We start from the raw sequence: 20,278 nt of genomic DNA on the forward strand, positions 1-20,278 counted from the left end.
TTGTTAAGGTGTTCACTGTCATCTTCATCTGTTACAAGGATGTCGTCCAAGTAACATTGAGTCCCCGGAATCCCTTGCAGGACTTGTTCCATCGCTCTTTGCCATATCGCCGGAGCCGATGCTACTCCGAATACCAATCGATGATACTGGTAAAGACCTTTGTGAGTGTTTATCGTGAGATACTTCCTAGAGGACTCTTCAACCTCCATCTGCAAATATGCTTGTGCTAGGTCAATTTTTGTAAAATGCTTCCCTCCAGACAGTGAGGCGAAGATGTCTTCTATCCTTGGAAGAGGATATTGTACTGTGTGAAGGATAGGGTTCACCGTCACCTTGAAATCCCCACAGATGTGAATCTTCCTTGGCTCTCCAGACTTATTGCTTAACGTTTTCTTCATGACAGGAACGATGGGTGTCGCCCACTCGCTCCAGTCGACCTTAGACAACACGCCTGCCTTCGCCAGATTCTCCAGCTCTGCCTCGACGGCTGGGCGAATTGCATATGGTACCGGTCTTGCTTTGAAAAACTTGGGAACTGCATTCTCTTCTATTTTTATCGAGGCGGTTACGCCTTTAAGCGTGCCCAGTTCTTGTTGAAATACCTCTTTGGCGTTAGCTAAGATTGTTGACAATCGTCCAGGAGTGACGTCTTCATCTTGTTTACCGTCCACCGTCATTGCATCAATGGAATGCCAATCTAAGTTTATCTTCCTGATCCATTCCCGTCCCAATAATGGTGGTCCACCATTTGGCAGTATGCAGAGATACAATTTCCGTATTTTCTTGCCATTGTATTCGACAGGCACCCTTATTTTTCCTCTGGGGTATACTTTTTGCCCCGTATACGTCGTCAAGACGATGGATGTCTCTCTCAAGGGTATGTGTGAAAATAGCCACTCGTAGTCTCGTCGATTCATGACGGTTAGCGCTGATCCTGTATCCAATTCCATTTTAACTTGGGACCCTGCTATCGTGAGGGTGACCCAAATGGTTCGGTGATCCTTTTTTGCGATTACATTGTGAAGTTTGAGACAGCTTAGTCTCCTGTTTCCGGATTCACTATCGCTCATCTGGTCTTCGGAACTACTGTCCGTCATCTTTTGTACTTTCTTGTACGGTTCCTTAGTAGCCTTTTTGTTGTCGCTGGTCTTCTTCCCAGACCTGCAAACTTGTGCAATGTGTCCAATCTTCCCGCATTGTCTGCATATTTTGTCTTTGGACCAGCAGTCCTTCTGGTCATGGTTAGTTCTGCCGCAGCGATAACATTTTGCAAATCCCCGTGTCATTTCGTGGGTGCCATATTCCTGTGGTTTTTGTTGAATTTCTGCAGCTCCCCTGGCTGCTGCTTCATACGATACTGCCACGCTGAAAGCCTTATCTAGCGTCAGCTCTTTTTCTGAGAGTAACTTCTTCTGTGTTCTTTCACTCAGGAGTCCACAGACAAATTTGTCCCGTAGGGTATCTGCCAGTCCTGCTCCGAACTGGCAGTGCTTTGATAGCTTGCGTAGTTCCGTAAGATACTCAGCATTACTCTCATCTTTGTGCTGAGTTCTCCTGTGGAATTTAAATCTTTCTGCTATCAACAGCGGTGCAGGGTTTAAGTGTTCCTGTAGGACAGCAACAATTTCGTTAAAACTCTTCGCCTTCGGTTTGGCTGGAGTAATCAGGTCCCACAATAGGCCATACATTCTATCGCCCATTAAGTTTAGCAATATCGATGCCTTTTTCCCCTCCGCTATTTCGTTTGCCTCGAAATATACCTCGACTCTTTCCACATACGTGGTCCAGTCCTCTTATGTATTATCAAAAGCAGTGATACAGCCAGTCTTCGGCATCTTGCAAATCTAAAATGGCGCCTCCCGTGCTTTGCCTTCTTCCCCGATTTAACAAAATGGCGCCTCCCGCGCTTTGCCTTCTTCCCCGCTGTTGTTAGCGCTGCTTTCCACGGTTTCTTGCGCGTTAAATATTGATTCTTTTTCTTTTATTATTTTCCCGTCATGGAGCGGACCCTCTGGGACACTTCCCTCCCTCTTCTTAGGTCCGAACGCTGCCCGGCTTCGAAGCACCGGCTGCACCCTGTGTGCTCCACCCTCTCTCTCTCTCTTTGCTTCCCGACTCGCTGCCGGGCCCCGTTGAAAAGCCACCCAATCGAGCTTCAGCCCGCCGCAGCCCAGGAAGGATCAGAGCACTACCTGCCACCAGCCCGATTAGCTGGGAAACCACAGACCGAGGAACCCAGCCTGGCTCTGGACAGTCTCTCCTGCAAGTTTTCAAACCGATGATTGACGGTCGACGACCGTTTCTCGAGTTTCTTTGGACTCTATTTTTTTTTTTTCTTTCTTCTGGCTCCGACCTTCAACAACGTCGTCTGAGGTGCTGCCGAGTTGCAGGTAAGTTCGTTTCTTACTCGTCGCCAGTGTTAAGTCCATGAATGATTGAGACACGGACCATCAGGAGTGAAAACAAACAAGTCTTTACTGGTGGAAGTCAATAGTGAAAACTAACAAACAGAGGCTCTCTAGCGCCTTTTATACAGGGGTGGTCACTGCCGGTACTGCAGTCTGAGACCAGTTAACATACACAACAGTGATGGTGCAGCAGACTTCGATGGCCCAGTTGTTCCGTTTGCTTCATTTCATTCCCTCCCGGGCTCAGCCGGTGGTGGAGAGATCGTTCACAGCTCAGCTGGGGTTTGCTGCTTCAATTACATTCCCTGGCAATCTAGTGAGGCTGGGCGGGGGGCAAATCTCCATTGATTCAACCTCCTGAAACTAAAGAGAACAGAACACTCATCCTTGACTGACAGAAAAAAAATCTCTGCCCTTCGTTGCCAGTTTTGAAAAGAACAGTTCCATTTGCCGAGATGGCCTGGATTATCTAAAGCCCAGTAACACTTGTGATTTGGACTCGCGGCACAGGATTATTTTTGTTGAAAGGTACTTCAGCTCAGCAGGGATTGGATCAATGTTCATTCGCAGGCACAGCTAACAAGCTGGACCTGTGCCACTCCACATGGAGGCCTATGTTTGAAGTTCGATTCCATGACTTCTCACCACATTCCTAGCATTCAAAAACTGATGCTCCTTCTCTGCAGACATATCAAGGATCAAAGGAACACCAATCGAAGAGATTACAAAGCTCAGAATTAGTCAATTAAAAATAACTTTAATCTATAGTACCTTTTGAACTCCCACTTCATCAATCAATAAACACGCTGTAGTGTGGTAAGAAGTCGTAGAAATAACAACAGCAGCAACTTGTATTTATATAGCACCTTTAATGTCACAAAAAGTCCCAAGATGCTTCACAGGAATATTAGAAGACAAAAAATTTGACACCGAGCTACATAAGGAGAAATGAGGGCGGGTGTCCAAAAGCTTGGTCAAAGAGGTAGGTTTTAAGCAGCGTCTTAAAGGAGGAAAGAGAGGTAGAGAGGTGGAGAGGTTTAGGCAGGGAATTCCAGAGCTTAGGGCCTAGGCAACAGAAGGCATGGCCACCAATAGTTGAGCGATTATAATCAGGGATGCTCAAGAGGGTAGAATTAGAAGAGCACAGATATCTCGGGGAGGTTGTGGGGCTGAAGGAGGTTACAGAGATAGGGAGGGGTGAGGCCATGGAGGGATTTGAAAACAAGGATGAGAATTTTGAAATCGAGGTGTGCTTAACTGGGAGCCAATGTAGGTCAACGAGCACAGGGATGAATGGCAATTGGTGCGAGTTTTGGATGACCTCAAGTTTACGTAGGGTAGAATGTGGGAGGCCAGCCAGGAGTGCATTGGAATAGTCTAATCTAGAGGCAACAAAGGCATGGATGAGGGGTTCAGCAGCGGATGAGCTGAGGCAAGGGTGGATACGGGTGAAGTTACGGAGGTGGAAATAGGCGGTCTTAGTTAAGCTGCGGATATGTGGTCGGAAGCTTATTTCAGGGTCAAATATGACACCAAGGTTGCGAACAGTGTGGTTCAGCCTCAGACTGATGTTAGGGAGAGGGATGAAGTCAGTGGCTAGGGTCCGAAGTTTGTGTCGGGGACCCAAAACAATGGCTTCGGTCTTCCCAATATTTAATTGGAGAAAATTACTGCTCATCCAGAACTGGATGTCGGACAAGCAGTCTGTCAATTTAGAGACCGTGGAGGGGTCAAGAGAAGAGGTAGTGAGTTAGAGCTGGGTGTCGTCAGCGTACATGTGGAAATTGACGCTGTGTTTTCGGATGATGCCACCAAGGGACAACATGTAGATGAGAAATTAGGAGGGGGCCAAGGATAGATCCTTGGGGGACACCAGAGATAACGATGTGGGAGCGGGAAGAGAAGCCGTTGCAGGTGATTCTCTGGCTATGATTAGATAGATAAGAATGGAACCAGGCGAGTGCAGTCCCACCCAGCTGGACGATGGTGGAGAGGCATTGGAGAAGGATGGAGTGGTCAACCGTGTCAAAGGCTGCAGACAAGTCAAGAAGGATGAGGAGGGATAGTTTACCTTTGTCATAGTCACAAAGGATGTCATTTGTGACTTTGAGAGCCGTTTTGTTACTGTGGCAAAGGTGGAAACCTGATTGGAGGGATTCAAACATGGAATTGCGGGATAGATGGGCACGGATTTTGGAGGTGACAACACATTCAAGGACTTGAGAGGAAAGGGGATGGCCTTAGTTTTCACACTTGGGCTTCATCAATTTGGCCAATCCCAGCCAGGATGGCAGTGTGGGTGGTACTAGAATTAACATCGCATCCCAGGTTTTGAGGTAGCAATCAAGGATCCCACTCCTGATTACAACCCTTTTGTCCTGGTTTGCACACAACAGATATTCATCAAGCGATAGTAGGATCTGCAAGCATCTAAGGAACTGTATTCCAGTGGGGAGTAAATTCCTTCAGGAGAGTAGGGATGAGATAAAAAAAAAAATGGGTTTCTAATTATCTCCCAGCATAATACAAAGTTTGTAAAGGATAGATAATAAAAATCCTAATCCAGCATTAGTTACTGGGTTGCACCTCACCACAGAGCGTTAAATAATGATCCACCCACTCTTGCAGTACTCCTGAACTAGGGCTTTTTACGCTGTGAAATAAACTCAACAATACCAAGCTAACAGTAAGGTGTCACCTCTATATTCGTGCATATAAGGTTGCCAAGTTATGCAGCATAACTCACTTTCTCCCCACAGAAGAAAGGTCTACTGTGCTGTACGCTGCTTCAAACAGCTGCACCTCGTCAGCTGCTACAATGCCTTTATTTTGGTGCAAGTCCCCTTTGTGCTGTTGTGTGATTCTGTAAAATGCTAGTTTCCTCCTCCTCCTCCTCATGAGTTAGTTTTTATTTACTCTCAGTATGCAAAAAACATTGCCAGGGCTGCATTTATTGCCCATCCCTCACTGCCCCAAGGTGGTGGTGGTGGACCCTCATGCTTGACCTGACAACAGTCCTCGTCGTGTTGGTGCTCCCACAATGATATTGGATAGGGAATTCCAGGATATTGACCCAGAAACAATTAAGGAAAGCATAATACGTCTAAGTCAGGGTGGTGTGTGACTTGAAGGGGAACTTGGAGGTGATAAATTTACAAATAGGAGGGGGTAAACTTAACCTGTAAAGCAGTCATGACACCAGCATTTGTGTTACTGTTCAAATCATAGTCTTTACTGATATTCATATTCTGCTTTGCTCGTATACAGTCCCCTGATTAAGCAACTAGCAAGGTATGTTAATAAGATGCAATCACATTCAAATCAATTTTAACTTTACAGGGTAATGAGAAAAACACTCGCAATAACTCGCACCTCATCACCTCTCTCGGATACGTATCAATTCCGGAACAAATTACTCTCGAGCGCGGTTACAGTTGTTCTGTCGCCGGTTTGCACACAGATTAGTTGAGGGATTAACACTGGCCAGGACACTGGGAGAACTCCCTGCTACTTTTCCAAAAGTGTCATTGGATGGTTTACTCCCACGTAAACCACAGGATCAAACTGACAGGACCTCACCTGAACATTTAATCTGAAGACAGCTACCTCGAACCATGCAGCACTCCCTCAATAATGCACTCACTGCACTCAAATACTGGAGTGGTCTTTGAACTCACAGACAAATAGGGGACACTTTACATTAATCCAAATTGCTGCTTAACATTTTAAGAGGTGTGCCAGTAGTTTCTCTCTTATTGTGCAAAGCAAGTAGTTAACAGGCCTTACTGTTGTAGCTGCCTATTGGTTTGTGAGGCTCTGACTTTCACAATGGGAATTAACACGAAAGTTACAGATGGACGTGAGTTGGCAGCCACAATGGTACCTGCGATAAAAGCACTTCTGAGATACATGAAAATCAGCAAATGTAATATCAAACACCACGGGGAAGGAAAATGATGATTCCGGTACTGGAGAGACCAATCTGGATGTGCCGTCAGAGCACCTACCCATCTGGTACAGGCCTTAAAATAACAAGCTGCCACCTGCCACCACTGGACCCAGATTAACCCAAGCAACACCATGAGAACACTTCACAATGACAGCTCTTCTGCTCCTACATATTTAATGCAAATGTCCCAACAAGTCACTCATAGCCAGTGAGATGCTGCATCATGCGGAATAACTAGAACTTTCCATGTTGTTAGTGTGTGCGGAAGAATAAACTGGATATAACCATCGTTTTTAAATGATTCCAATTGTAGGCAGTGGATGATTGCTCATGAGCCACACTCTAAAGTTATCAGGTCTCCGATAACCATACATACCATGTCCTCCTGGAAATATGAATCAGCTATTCCACCAAGAGGCCTGCCCTCTGTCAGGAGTCTGGGGCTTGAATTTTGCCCCTTTCCCGGAGGCTGTTTGGTTCTGGTTGGCACTCCCTCCTGATATTTCTCAGGCCTCTGCGGATGTGTGAGAAGTGAACCTTTGCCAAGTTTGATGTTTATTTTGTTTGTGTGGTATTACAATGGCTCGAAATGGCTGCTTTTTGTGCTCAAGTCTCTGGAGTGGGACTTGAACCCACAACCTTCTGACTCAGAGGCGAGGGCGCTACCCACTGAGCCACAGCTGACACCTAAAGTAAATTAAGATTGAAGAGATTAAATTCATTTACATTATTCCTTCTTTACCAAATAAATCTTCCAATAGTATTTGGTGTAAATACAAAATGTTACTTAAATAAACATATTTAACTTCAGTGCTTATGTTGAGAAACTCCTTCCAAACTTGTCCTTCCAGAAATGGCAGCTTTATGCGAGTTGCTTTTCAATGTTCTTTCAGATCACAGAATCACAGAAACCCCACAGTGCAGATAGAGGCCATTTCGGCCCATCGAGCCTGCACCGACACATATCCCACCCTATCCCCGTAACCCCTACACCAACACATATCCCACCCTATCCCCGTAACCCCATGTATTTAATCCCCCTAACACTAAGGGTCAATTTATCATGGCCAATCAACCTAACCCGCACATCTTTGGACTGTGGGAGGAAACCGGAGCACCCGGAGAAAACCCACGCAAACACGGGGAGAATGTGCAAACTCCACACAGACAGATACATCAATATAAAATAATGCAGCCATTTCTAGACATTGCAATACTGCACAAATAAAATAAGCGTCAAATTCGGCAAAAGCTAACGGGAACGGCAGCATATGGTTATGTTACTGGGCTAGTAATCCAGAGGCCTGGACTAATGATCCAGAGACGTGGGTTCAAATCCCACCACGGCAGCTGGGGAATTTAAATTCAGTTAATTAAATAAATCTGGAATAAAAAGCTAGTATCAGTAATGGTGACCAAGAAACTATCGGATTGTCATAAAAACCTAAGTGGTTCACTAATGTCCTTTAGAGAAGGAAATCTGCCGCCCTTACCTGGTCTGGCCTATATGTGACTAGACCTACAGCAATATGATTGACTCTTAGCGGCCCTCTAAAATGGCCTAGCAAGCCACTACGAAATACAGTAAGAATAAAACTGGACGGACCACCCGGCATCGACCTCGGCACCGGCACCGGACACGACAAGGGCACACCCAGCCCAGTCGACCCTGCAAAGTCCTCCTCACCAACATCTGGGGACGAGTGCCAAATTTGGGAGAGCTGTCACACAGAGTAGGCAAGCAACAGCCTGACATAGTCATACTCACAGAGTAATACCTTTCAGCCAATGTCCCAAACTCCTCCATCACTATCCCTGGGTATGTCCTGTCCCACTGGCAGGACAGACCCACCAGGGGTGGCGGCACAGTGGTATACAGTCAGGAAGGAGTGACCCTGGGAGTCCTCAACATTGACTCCAGACCTCATCCTCACCAATCTACCTGTCGCAGATGCATCTGTCCATGGCAGTATTGGTAGCAGTGACCACCGCACAGTCATTGTAGAGACAAAGTCCCGTCTTCACACTGAGGACACCCTCCATCGTGTTGTGTGGCACTACCATAGTGCTAAATGGGATAGATTCAAAACAGATTTAGCAGCTCAAAACTGGGCATCCATGAGGCACTGTGGGCCATCAGCAGCAGCAGAATTGTATACCACCACAATCTGTAACCTTATGGCCCGGCATATCCCTCTCTCTACCATTACCATCAAGCCCGGGGACCAACCCTGGTTCAATAAGGAATGTAGAAGAGCATGCCAGGAGCAGCACCAGGCGTACCTAAAAATGAGGTGTCAACCTGGGGAAGCTGCAACACAGGACTACATGCAGGCTAAAAAGCAGAAGCGGCATGCTATAGACAGGGCTAAGCGATCCCACAATCAACGGATCAGATCAAAGCTCTGCAGTCCTGCCACATCCAGTCGTGAATGGTGGTGAACCATTAAACAACTAACGGGAGGAGGTGGCTCCATGAATATTCCCATCGTCAATGATAGCGGAGCCCAGCACGTGAGTGCAAAAGACAAGGCTGAAGCGTTTGCAACCATCTTCAGCCAGAAGTGCCGAGTGGATGATCCGTATCGGCCTCTTCCTGAGGTCCCCACCGTCACAGAAGCCAGTCGTCAGCCAATTCGATTGACTCCACGTGATATCAAGAAACGGCTGAGCGCACTGGGTACAGCAAAGGCTATGGGCCCCGAAAACATCCCGGCTATTGTGCTGAAGACTTGTGCTCCAGAACAAGTCGCGCCTAAAGCCAAGCTGTTTCAGTACATCTATAACACTGGCATCCAGCTGACAATGTGGAAAACTGCCCAGGTATGCCCTGTCCACAAAAAGCAGGACAAATCCAATCCAGCCAATTACCGCCCCATCAGTCCACTCTCAATCATCAGCAAAGTGATGGAAGGCGTCGTCGACAGTGCTATCAAGCAGCACTTACTCACCAATAACTTGCTCACTGATGCCCAGTTTGGGTTCCGCCATGACCACTAGGCTCCAGACCTCATTACAGCCTTGGTCCAAACATGGACAAAAGAGCTGAATTCCAGAGGTGAATTGAGAGTGACTGCCCTTAACAACAAGGGAGCATTTCACCGAGTGTGGCATCAAGGAGCCCTAGTAAAACTGAAGTCAATGGGAATTGGGGGGTGAAACTCTCCACTGGCTGGAGTCATACCTAGCACAAAGGAAGATGGTTGCGGTGGTTGGAGGTCAATCATCACAGCCTCAGGACGTCGCTGCAGGAGTTCCTCAGGGCAGTGTCCTAGGCCCAACCATCTTCAGCTGCTTCATCAATGACCTTCCCTCCATCATAAGGTCAGAAGTGGGGATGTTCGCTGCTGACTGCAGTGTTCAGTGCCATTCACAACTCCTCAGATAATGAAGTAGTCCATGCCTGCATGCAACAAGACCCGGACGATGTTCAGACTTGGGCTGATAATTGGCAGGTCACATTCGCGCCACACAAATGCCAGGCAATGACCATCTCCAACAAGTGAGCGTCTAACCACCGCCCCTTGACATTCAACGGCATTACCATCACCGAATCTCCCACCATCAATATCCTGGGGGTCACCATTGATCAAAAACTTAACTGGACCAGCCACATAAATACTGTGGCAACAAGAGCAGGTCAGAGGCTGGGTATTCTGCGGCGAGTGTCTCACCTCCTGACTTCCCCAAAGACTTTCCACCATCTACAAGGCACAAGTCAGGGGTGTGATGGAACACTCTCCACTTGCCTGGATGAGTGCAGCTCCAACAACACTCAAGAAGCTCAACACCATCCAAGACAAAGCAGCCCGCTTGATTGGCACCCCATCCACCACCTTAAACATTCACTCCCTCCACCACCGGCGTACCGTGGCTGCAGTGTGTCCCATCTACAAGATGCACTGCAGCAACTCACCAAGGCTTCTTTGGCAGCACCTCCCAAACCCGCGACCTCTTCCACCTAGAAGGACAAGGGCAGCAGGCGCATGGGAACACCACCTCCTCCAAATTCCCCTCCAAGTCACAGACCATCCTGACTTGGAAGTATATCCTCATTCCTTCATCGTCGCTGGGTCAAAATCCTGGAGCTCCCTCCCTAACAGTACTGTGGGAGTACCTTCGCCAAACGGACAGGAGCGGTTCAAGAAGGCGGCTCACCAGCACCCTGTCAAGGGCAATTAGGGATGGGCAATAAATGCTGGCCTTGCCAGCGACGCCCACATCCCATGAACAATTTTTTTTGAATGTTCACTTCTCACACATGCACAGAGGCCTGAGATATGAATACAAAAATGAGGACAATCTCGTAACACACAGTGTCGAAGCAGCGTGAAGTCCTGGGGTTTAGGAGAAATTCATAAGCCCTTGTACTTGGAATCTCAATTTCTTCCATGTGCTTGCAAGGAAAGACAATCAGGGATTCACTTTACTGGTCACAAGTATTTCTGAGCTGGCAGTACAAGGCAGGATTGGTTCAGTTCATCTCATCACCATGTTGGATACAATTGGTTGGCATGTGGTTGAGTAAAAATTTGCCACAACATTCTCTTTGTCTGCCCAGAAACTATAAAATCACGTCACTCTTTTAGTACCAATTTTCAGTTTTTAAACTGTGCACCGGTTTCCTTTTACACAAAGTTTCAAATGTGAGTTATAAAATATTAAATCAAGTGTGATGACATCTTAAAATATTTTTTGCATTTCACAGACGTAATATCAAAATTGAAAGCAAAGAGCCACACTGAAAATAGTCCCCAATGGAACAGCTCTGAACCAGATTAAGTTAGCTCGCAATTAAAATTACAATTTTCATCTAACTGTTAAACGCTTATATATGTTATAATAAGGAGCCATTGGGCATTATTTGCCTCTCATTTATGGCACTGACTATAGTTAAAACTCATTCACAACTTCATCACTGAGGAGTTTGCAATTTAAGTCCATTTTCAGGGTACAAATTATGCCCTACAATCTCTCATAACATATTCTGCAGAAATCCAAGTAACACACAAGGCATTTTGCTATTAATTCTTTCACATCTGGTTCCTTGATTACCTTGTTAACCATTTTACAAATATGTTCCAATAACAAAGTTGGCATTTGTTGTGTATTCTACCATCGACGGCAACGCAACCAAGCCTGAGCCTGTCCTTACCTGGCTTTCCAGCAGGGGGCATCAGTGAATAGGGACCCTGGCTGATATTGTCTCCTCTCCGAGAGGGAAAGTAAAAGAGACAGAAAGAGATGAAAGAAGTGAAAGAGAGAGCGAGAAAGAAAGGTCTTGCATTTATATAGTGCCTTTTCACAAAGAACGTCCCAAAGAGCTTTACAGCCAATTAACTATTTTGAAAGTGTAGTCACTGTTGTACTCTTTTGATTAAAAAAACATAAACAAATTTGACTGTAACTAATAAAACTTTAAATGAACCTTAACAACTTAAATTAAAATTGTATTGTCCAGGTTGATGACGCACTCCAGTCCCCGCGGCGCCCACTGGTCGCGGAAAAACTCAAGCGTGCTGGCGGACACCGCGTGCTCCATCTCCAGGGCCACCCTGGCGCGAACATGGCCGCGGAAGAGAGGCAGGCAATCTGGCTGAACGACCCCCTCGACCGCCCGCTGCCTGGACCAATTAATGGCTTTTTTAGCCAGGCCCAGGAGCAGTCCTACGAGGAGGTCCTCCAACCTGCCCGCTCCCCTCCACACCGGGTGACCGTAGATCAAGAGTGTGGGACTGAAGTGCAACCAAAAATCGAGGAGCAGCCCCTTCAAGTAATGAAAGAGGGGCTGCAACCTCTCACATTCTATGTAAACGTGAAAAACGGACTCCTCCAGGCCGCAGAAAATGCAGGCGGCCTGGGAGTCCATGAACCTATTTAAAACCAAACTGCACGGGACTGCTCCGTGCAACACCCTCCAGGCCAAGTCCCCGATAGAGCAAGGGAGGACTCCCGCATAGAGAGCCCTCCATTGGGGACCTCCGCCTCCGCCGGACGGTAAGGTGGCACGCCAAAGCGTGTCCGGACGGCAGGCGAAGGTGGCAAAGTGGAGAGTGTGCAGGAGCAGCCCATACAGGAAACACCTAGTCACTGTTGTAATGTCAGAAACGCGGCAGGAATTTGTGCACAGCACGCTCCCATGAACAGCAATGAAATAAATGACCAGATCATCTGTTTTAGGTGTTGGTTGAGGGATAACTATTGGCCAGCACACTGGGAGAACTCCTAGGCTCCTCTTCGAATAGGGCCGTGGGATCTTTTGCATCCACCTGGGAGGCCAGACGGGGCCTTGGCTTTAACGTCTCATCCGAAGGACCGTGCCTCCGACAGTGCACCACACACTCAGTACTGCACAGAATTACCAGCCTAGATTGTGTGCTCAAGATCCTGGAGTGGGGCTTGAATCTTCTGACTCAAAGGTGAGAGCGCTACCACTAAGTCAAGGCTGACAGCTGGAAATATTAACATTTAAAAAAATTCAGAATGCTCTTGAAATTAAAACATGTTTTTCCAAAGTCATACTTTTCCACCTGTGACTAACAATAAGCCTGACTGTAGTTATTGAAGTGTTAACGGAGGTACAAGCCTCGAAGGTCGTTGGAAGGTAGTCCGTTATCATTTGGCTGACTTACTGAATCACTGTTGTGCCGTACCCTGCGGCGAGCATCCCAACAGCTTGCTGGGTACAGTTTCAAGCCAACAGCCACACAAGTGGAACAGAGGATGAGATTCTCCAGGATTCACAGGTCTAATTGGAATCAGGCACCAATTCATGTGGCCTTTAGACAAAAGCTATTGAGTCGACCATCTGCCTTGAGGTTGAATGCGAGTCGTCGAGCAGAAGGCAGACCATATGGAGGAACTTTTAAGTGGTCTCTAAAATCGGAAACTGTAAACATTACAAGGTACATGGCAAACTGACAAGGAGCTTTTCACTTAAAATACAGCTGCCACCTACGGTCACTAACAAGACTCAGAAGTGTTGGTCATTCCTCAGTGTTTGATGGTAAAATGTGTTGCATTCTCAACTCGTTGTCCAGGCAGTCAGAGGCCCTATATGTCGGTTTTGGAGATAAGCTCGGTTAAGCAATTAAAATGCTGATTTTTGTTTGAAGAGAGATAATTCAAACCCGATTATATTTCCTCGATCAAAAATGTAATTGCTTACTTCCAATGATTCAGTGGGCAAATGCATCATGTGGTGTGGCAGTAATTTCACTAGATAAAGAAAAGCTCCAGTTTTTAAACCTGGTCTGTGTTGAGTCAGTTCACCTCAGATAAGCTATTAACGCAGCTCCTCAGCATTTCTAGATGGGGATAACCACAGTTCCCACTTCTGACTATTAGCCAGTGACCCTGCTGGAAAATACAATGGTGGGGGTGTCAAGTGAGGACAGGATTGGGTTCAACTATGATAAGAACATAAGAAATAGGAGCAGGAGCAGGCCATTCGGCCCTTCGAGCCTGCTCTGCCATTCAATGAAATCATGGCTGATCTTCTGCCTCAATTCCATTCACCGGCCTTATCGCCATATCCCTTGATGCCCCTTACTAGTCAGAAATCTGTCAACTTCTGTTTTGAATATACCCAATGACTGAGCCTCCACAGCCCTCTGGGGTAGAGAATTCCAAAGATTCACCACCCTCTGTGTGAAGAAATTTCTTCTCATCTCAGTCCTGAATGGCCTACCTGAGGCTGTGGCCCCTGGTTCCAGACTCCCCAGCCAAGGGAAACATTCTCCCAGCATCCACCCTATCAAGCCCTGTAATAATTTTGTATGCTTCAATGAGATCCCCTCTCATTCTTCTGAATTCAAGAGAACACAGGCCTAGTTTACTCAATCCCTTCTCAATGCTTCTAACAGTCAGCCATCTTTGGGGGCAGTTGATGCACTAGTTCTGTACATTCACGTATACTTGGCAGTCAGTATCCAAGCACACACTTAAAAACTAGCTACTTGATTAAGGTGTCTGAGGCTTGCTGTTAGAAGTGAAACTTAACTGCAATCACCACCTGACGGAAGCAAGGAAGGAAAGACGTATTTTTACAGCTCCCTACAAAACCTCAGGGCTTCACAGCCATGAAGTACTTTTGAAGAGTCGTTACTGTTGCAATGTAGGGGAGCCAATTTGCACACAGAAAGATCCCACAAACGGCAATGAGATCAATGACCAGATAATCTGTTTTCGGTTATGTTGGTAGGAGAAGAGAGACAAGGCACTCTTAGTTGGGAAATGGTTCAGGACACAGGTAGACCGTAAGATAGCACTAAAAACAAAAATATATTACAAATAGGAAACAGACTGGAGAAGTGGATATTAATAATGAAAGCATACAGGATGGAGAGTGGAAGAATGAATGCGTTGAACTTGAGTTACTGAGGTACTGAGGTGAAATAATGCATTAAAATAGAATGAAATATTTAACAGCCCAGTAATTCTAGATGGTGGTGTTCAATATGAATTTGAACTAAATTCAATCCTTCAGCATTTGTATAATGCTGGCTTTGGTTATGACAATTTCTTTTAAAGTTTCCAGAGAAATACCCAAAAGCCTTGCCGACAACACGAGTGGAAAGAGGATTCATTTTCGGCTGGAGGTTATTGAGATAAGGCCGAAGGCTATTAACTCCTTATTGCAGATCAACAAGCAGTGCAACAAAAGGCAGCATAAATGACAGAATGAAAATAACCGAGCATATAATTGAACAAAATTAATCTCAAACAATAACCTCTGAATAAAACAGAGTGTGAACACACATACACATATACCTGTCACATGCTGATTGAAAGATCTCCATTTGACAGCTGCTAGAAAATGGTCACAGAATCACAGAAACCCCACACTGCAGATAGAGGCCATTTCGGCCCATCGAGCCTGCACCGACACATATCCCACCCGATCCCCATAACCCCTACACCAACACATATCCCACCCTATCCCCACGTATTTAATCCCCCTAACACTAAGGATCAATTTATCATAGCCAATCAACCTAACCCGCACATCTTTGGACTGTGGGAGGAAACCGGAGCACCCGGAGAAAACCCACGCAAACACGGGGAGAATGTGCAAACTCCACACAGACAGTCACCCGAGGCCGGATTCGAACCCGGGTCCCTGGCGCTGTGAGGCAACAGTGCTAACCACTATGCCACCGGTCAGTTAGTGATAAGAAAGCTGCAAGCATTATAAAGAAAGTCATGACTCCCCTCTTGATAAAAGGGCAGCAAAATCAGCTGAATTATCTTTCAGCTGCTGAAAGCTGATGGTTGGATTATTTTTTTGCTAGAGTAAAGTAAGTCCAATTGTTTGGGCAAAACAAAATCACATTCATCATGAATTAGAAACTCAACCTTTTAAACAAGCTGAAAAAAAATGGAGTCCGAAGAAATGAAAATGAAAGCACTGAGATAATGGTCAAATCTCCTGGTGTTACTTGCAAGCAGGTGTTCTTTTGTGTATCAACCTGTCCAAAAAATGGGAACATAGCTCATTTGTATAAGGTTGGTGACTGGAATGCTTCAGTGCTTCTCTGTATCCTTTTATTCATACCTCAGATGTGGTATAATACCACTTTATCCACGCTGGGCATCAGTCAGAGATGAAAACAGACCCGGGCCTACTCTTTTGTCCCACAGTGGGAAGCTCAAATTCCCATTCATGCCTTTGATATGCCAAGACTGCCACTAGAGTGGAAAACAAGCCCATGGGCTGGGATGCCAATAACATGATGCCAATTGTGGTATATGTCAACATTGCTGATAATTCTAGGTCACAACATGGTACTGCACAGGGAGAATGATTTTATATTCTGAGGTTTTAGACTTGAAAGATGCAATAGTTGCTTGGAAATGATCATGTGTTGGAGGTAGGAATAATTACTGACAATTAGTTATATACACCAGAGTCCATACAATTAAATATAACTTAGCTTCCTAATAGTTAGAATTTTGATATGAATTTCCTTTAGATAATCAAGTGTCCACTCTATTAGTCAAGTTTGAAGCCTGGGATAAGAGAAATCCTTACAGAGTAATGCACAATCATAGGGATGACGATACTTCATAAGTCAAACTACTTAGCTAAGATTTCAGTTCATCCAAAAAAAAATACAGTTAGGTTTCAGAGTTTCTGTTTTGACCCTTACAATGTTATGTGTCGTCCACACACTGTTTAATCTATTTATTCCCATAATAACAGAAGTGCAAGATTGATTCTTGAAACTGTTTTCCAGTCAGTGACTGTGACCGATGTCACTGCTCAGGGTAAACAAAGCCTGATTCAGAGTTGGGCAATCAAAATGCAGAACTATCCCAATTGCATAAAAATGCAGCACCTCATGAATTTCTGAACCAATCCATATTAGGCCACTTCCAAATATTTGGAGGAGAATGGGGAAATAAAAAAACCACCCCAGCCTCTTCTGAAAATATTGCCTCCTCACTGGGTAGAGTCATGGGTTGGCAGTTTCCTTCCAGGACCTCACCAAGTGCACATTATTCATCCGTGAGTTTTGCCCACACGTGTCAGGCGGTTGATCAGTTGCGGGGGGAAGCAAGCTGATTCCTCACTAAGTATCTCAACATCGAATACTACCACGGAGAATTTTTTCCATCTGGGCCTGCAGAGTCTCTTATATGTTCTATAAATGTCACTTTATAGACAATTGGACCTGGTTTTTCATTAATATTTGAAGGTGGCTACAAAGGATGTAGCTTCAGATATACAATAGATTGGTTATCATCCAAGAAGACAGATGCAGCTTGTTGATAACTTACTTAGAGCAAGGAAGTTATAGACAGTTAATATGATAGAAGGCCTATGTCACAACTATAAATATTAAGTCACACACTGCAGAGATGAAATTGTCAATAAAACTTATACTGCTTATACTGAATGGTTGGAAGAGAAGTGCTTGCTCCAGTCGCTCTATTCTTCAATTTAAAACGTATCTAGAATAGTGTCACAGAAACATAGAAGATAGGAGCAGGAGTAGGCCATTCGGCTCCTCGAGCCTGCTCCACCATTTAATGAGATCATGGCTGATCATCCAAATTCAGTACCCTGTCCCTGCTTTCTCCCCATATCCCTTTAGCCTTAAGAAATATATCTAACTCCTTCTTGAATATATTTAATGAATTGGCCTCAGCTGCCTTCTGTGGTAGAGAATTCCACAGGTTCGCCACTCTCTGGGTGTAGAAATTCCTCCTCATCTCTGTCATAAATGGCTTACCCCTTATCCTTAGACTGTGACCCCTGGTTCTGGACTCCACCGCCATCGGGAACATCCTTCCTGCATCTAGTCTGTCTAGTCCTGTTAGAATTTTATAAGTTTCAATGAGATCCCCTCTCATTCTTCTAAACTCCAGTGAATATAAACCCAATCGACCCAATCTCTCCTCATACGTCATTCCTGCCATCCCAGGTATCAGTCTGGTGAATCTTCGCTGCACTCCCTCCATGGCAAGAACATCCTTCCTCAGATAAGGTGACCAAAACTGCACACAATACTCAAGGTGTGGTCTCACCAAGGCCCTGTACAACTGCAGCAAGACATCCTTGCTCCTGTACTTGAATCCTCTCGCTATGAAGGCCAATATACCATTTGCCTTCTTAACCGCCTGCTGCACCTGCATGCTTACCTTCTGCGATTGGTGCACCAGGACACCCAGGTCTCGTTGCACTTCCCCTTCTCCCAATCTATTGCCATTCAGATAATAATCTGTCTTCCTGTTTTTGCCACCAAAATGGAAACCGCTCATTTATCCACATTATACTGCATCTGCCATGCATCTGCCCAATCACCCAACCTGTCCAAATCAGACTGGAGTTTTGCTGCATCCTCCTCACAGCACACACACCCACCCAGCTTTGTGTCATCTGCAAACTTGGAGATATTACATCTGGTCCCCTCGTCTAGATCATTAATATATATTGTGAATAGCTGGGGTCCTAGCACCGATCCCTGCGGTACCTGTGGTGGAGCAGGCTTGAGGGGCCGAATGGCCTACTCCTGCTCCTATCTTCTATGCTTCTATGATACTAATCACTGCCTGCCACTCGGAAAAAGACCTGTTTATTCCAACTCTTTGCTTCCTGTCTGCCAACCAGTTCTCTATCCAAGTCAGTACCTTACCCCCAATCCCATGTGCTTTAACTTTGCACGCTAATCTCTTCTGCGGGACCTTATCAAAAGCCTTCTGAAAGCCCAAATACACCACATCCACTGGTTCTCCCTTATCTATTCTACCAGTTACATCCTCAAAAAATTCAAGTAGATTAGTCAAGCACGATTTACCTTTTGTAAATCCATGTTGACTTTGTCCGATCCTGTCACTGTTTTCCAAGTGCTCTGCTATTACATCTTTTATAATGGACTCCAGCATTTTTCCCACTACCGATGTCAGGCATACCGGTCTATAATTCCCTGTTTTCTCTCTACCACCTTTTTTAAATAGTGGGGTTACATTAGCTACCCTCCAATCCATGGGAACTGTGCCAGAGTCTATAGAATTTTGGAAGATGACCAGCAATGTATCTACTATTTGTAGGGACACTTCCTTAAGTACCCTAGGATGTAGATTATCAGGCCCTGGGGATTTATCGGCCTTCAATCCTGTCAATTTCCCTAACACCATTTCCCTACAAATACTGATTTCATTCAGTTCCTCCCTCTCATTAGACCCTATGTTCCCCGACATATCTGGGAGGTTATTTGTGTCCTCCTTTGTGAAGACAGGGCCAAAGTGTGTATTTAATTGGTCAGCCATTTCTTTGTTCCCCATTATAAATTCCCCTGATTCTGGCTGCAAGGGACCTATCCTTGACTTCACCAATCTTTTTCTCTTCACATATCTATAGAAGCTTTTACAGTCAGTTTTTATGTTCCCTGCAAGCTTACTCTCATACTCTATTTTCCCCCTTTTAATGAATCCTTTTGTCCTCCTTTGCTGAATCCTAAACTGCTCCCAATTCTCAGGTTTGCTGCTTTTTCTGGCCAATATATATGTCCTCTCCTTGGATCTTATGCTATCCCTAATTTCCCTTGTTAGCCACAGTTGCGCCACCTTTTTTGTTTTATTTTTATGTCAGACAGGGATGAACAAATTCTGTAGTTCATCCATGCAATCTTTAAATGTTTGCCATTGCTTATCCACCATCAACCCTTTAAGTAACGTTCCCCAATCCATCCTAGCCAACTCGTCCCTAAGACTTTGACAAGAGAACCTGGTGTTGTGTATTCACTGATCCCACATTGAGGTAGAAGGCTGCTTGAGAATATGCTGTGAATGTGTCGACTGAAAAACATGCTGTTTGATAAATAACAGCAATTAGATAGCAGGTGTACCATTGTGTATGTGATCACTTCTGGTAAAAGATCAGATTTGTCATTGATCTTAATTACCAGGAATATGACGACTTGGACATCACCACGGTAAATTCAATGGAGTACCTGTACATCTTCCAACCCGTTTAGTGCTCATATGACCTCTTAACATGTCTGTGCTAAATTTACCAGAGCAACTTTTTTTTTTAACATGGACATTAACCTGTTTGTTTTAAACATAACATGCATTATTTAAAACGGGATAATGCCTGTGTTAAAAAAGCATACAAAGGAACTCAGCATTTTTATCGAAGTCCTCAAGCGTTCAGCCTCCAATCTCTTTGCAGTTGGAGATAGCATTTAATAAGGAAAATTTATATTTTATATGATTTCAGACAGAGTCAATGGGCTAGATTTTCATGGAGCCGTCAGGCAGGGTTTCAGGCGTGGGGGGGGGGGGGGGGGGGAGGAAAATCCCGAATTTGGGGGTCCCGACACCATCCCGCCCAAAACCCCGCCCCATGTAAGTTTCAGGGTCAACAGGCAGTTTTTAGCCTAATCCCTATTTTGAGGGGTTTCGTGTGGGTTTC

This window comes from Somniosus microcephalus, chromosome 26 (genome assembly GCF_052327205.1).
Source record: "Somniosus microcephalus isolate GS21.2 chromosome 26, FLI_Smic_1.0, whole genome shotgun sequence".
Classification (NCBI taxonomy): domain Eukaryota; kingdom Metazoa; phylum Chordata; class Chondrichthyes; order Squaliformes; family Somniosidae; genus Somniosus; species Somniosus microcephalus.